General features: G+C 49.8%; 1 protein-coding gene across 1 annotated transcript in view; it reads left to right on the top strand.

Annotated features, from left to right (window-relative positions):
- The window catches only part of LOC121847760 (polypeptide N-acetylgalactosaminyltransferase 16-like), a 132,160-nt gene that overhangs the window by 94,541 nt on the left and 35,119 nt on the right, over nt 1-2,500 (top strand). The window lies entirely within an intron of this gene.

Raw genomic sequence — 2,500 nt, 5'->3', positions numbered from 1 at the left:
CCACTAGGGACAGGTCAGTATCATCACCCACCACTAGGGACAGGTCAGTATCATCACCCACCACTAGGGACAGGTCAGTATCATCACCCACCACTAGGGACAGGTCAGTATCATCACCCACCACTAGGGACAGGTCAGTATCATCACCCACCACTAGGGACAGGTCAGTATCATCACCCACCACTAGGGACAGGTCATTATCATCACCCACCACTAGGGACAGGTCAGTATCATCACCCACCACTAGGGACAGGTCAGTATCATCACCCACCACTAGGGACAGGTCAGTATCATCACCCACCACTAGGGACAGGTCAGTATCATCACCCACCACTAGGGACAGGTCAGTATCATCACCCACCACTAGGGACAGGTCAGTATCATCACCCACCACTAGGGACAGGTCAGTATCATCACCCACCACTAGGGACAGGTCAGTATCATCACCCACCACTAGGGACAGGTCATTATCATCACCCACCACTAGGGACAGGTCAGTATCATCACCCACCACTAGGGACAGGTCAGTATCATCACCCACCACTAGGGACAGGTCAGTATCATCACCCACCACTAGGGACAGGTCAGTATCATCACCCACCACTAGGGACAGGTCATTATCATCACCCACCACTAGGGACAGGTCAGTATCATCACCCACCACAAGGGACGGCTGTGCTTCCATTTGTAATCCGTGATAGTTTTCAAGCCCTGCCACATCCGACGAGCATCAGAGCTGGTGTAGTAGGATTCAGTCTTAGTCCTGTATTGATGCTTTGCTTGATGGTTCGTCGGAGGGCAGAGCAGGATTTCTTATAAGCTTCTGGGTTAGAGTCCCGCACCTTGAAAGCTGCAGCTCTACCCTTTAGCTCAGTGGGGATGTTGCCTGTAATTAAAGCTTCTGGTTGGGGTATGTACGTACAGTCACTGTGGGGACGACGTCCTCAATGCACTTATTGATAAAGCCAGTGACTGATGTGGTGTTCTCCTCAATGCCATCGGAAGAATCCCGGAACATGTTCCAGTCTGTGCTGCAAAACAGTCCTGTGATTTAGCATCTGCTTCATCTGACCACCTTTTTTGTAGACCGAGTCACTGGTGCTTCCTGCTTTAGTTTTTGCTTGTAAGCAGGAATCAGGAGGATAGAATTATGGTTGGATTTGCCAAATGGAGGGCGAGGGAGAGCTTTGCGTCTCCGTGTGTGGAGTAAAGGTGGTCTAGTTTTGGAGGGCGAGGGAGAGCTTTGTATCTCCGTGTGTGGAGTAAAGGTGGTCTAGTTTTGGAGGGCGAGGGAGAGCTTTGTATCTCCGTGTGTGGAGTAAAGGTGGTCTAGTTTTGGAGGGCGAGGGAGAGCTTTGTATCTCCGTGTGTGGAGTAAAGGTGGTCTAGTTTTGGAGGGCGAGGGAGAGCTTTGTATCTCCGTGTGTGGAGTAAAGGTGGTCTAGTTTTGGAGGGCGAGGGAGAGCTTTGTATCTCCGTGTGTGGAGTAAAGGTGGTCTAGTTTTGGAGGGCGAGGGAGAGCTTGTATCTCCGTGTGTGGAGTAAAGGTGGTCTAGTTTTGGAGGGCGAGGGAGAGCTTGTATCTCCATGTGTGGAGTAAAGGTGGTCTAGTTTTGGAGGGCGAGGGAGAGCTTGTATCTCCGTGTGTGGAGTAAAGGTGGTCTAGTTTTGGAGGGCGAGGGAGAGCTTTGTATCTCCGTGTGTGGAGTAAAGGTGGTCTAGTTTTGGAGGGCGAGGGAGAGCTTGTATCTCCGTGTGTGGAGTAAAGGTGGTCTAGTTTTGGAGGGCGAGGGAGAGCTTGTATCTCCGTGTGTGGAGTACAGGTGGTCTAGTTTTGGAGGGCGAGGGAGAGCTTGTATCTCCGTGTGTGGAGTAAAGGTGGTCTAGTTTTCTTCCTTTTGGTTGCACATTTAACATGTTGATAAACATTTGGTAAAACAGATGTACGTTTCCCTGCGTTAAAGTCCCCGGCCACTAGGGGCGCCATCTGGGTGAGCTTTTTCCTGTTGGCTTATGGCGGAATACAGCTCATTCAATGCTGTCTTTGTGCCAGCATCGGTCTGTGGTGGTATGTAGACAGCTACTAAAAATGGAGATGAAAACTCTCTAGGTAGATAGTGTGGTCTACAGCTTATCATGAGATACTCTACCTCAGGCAAGCAGACTGAGGTAAAGACTTCCTTAGATATCGTGCACCAGCTGTTGTTTACATATACATATATACATAACTACATAGTCCGCCGCCCCTTGTCTTACCAGACGCCGCTGTTCTATCCTGCCGGTACAGTGTATAACCAGCCAGCTGTATGTTGATAGTGTCGTCGTTCAGTAACGAGATATTACAGTTTTTAATGTCCCGATGGTAGTTTAATCTTCCTCGTAGCTCGTCGATTTTATTTTCCAACGATTGCATGTTAGCTAGTAGAACCGCAGGCAGGGCGGGGGGGTTATTCGATCGCCGACGAATCCTCAGAAGGCAGTCAGAACTCCATCCTTTTTT

Source organism: Oncorhynchus tshawytscha, linkage group LG11, assembly GCF_018296145.1.
Source record: "Oncorhynchus tshawytscha isolate Ot180627B linkage group LG11, Otsh_v2.0, whole genome shotgun sequence".
Lineage (NCBI taxonomy): Eukaryota > Metazoa > Chordata > Actinopteri > Salmoniformes > Salmonidae > Oncorhynchus > Oncorhynchus tshawytscha.
Note: the sequence above shows the minus strand (reverse complement) of the source record. Positions and strands in the feature narration are given on the sequence as shown.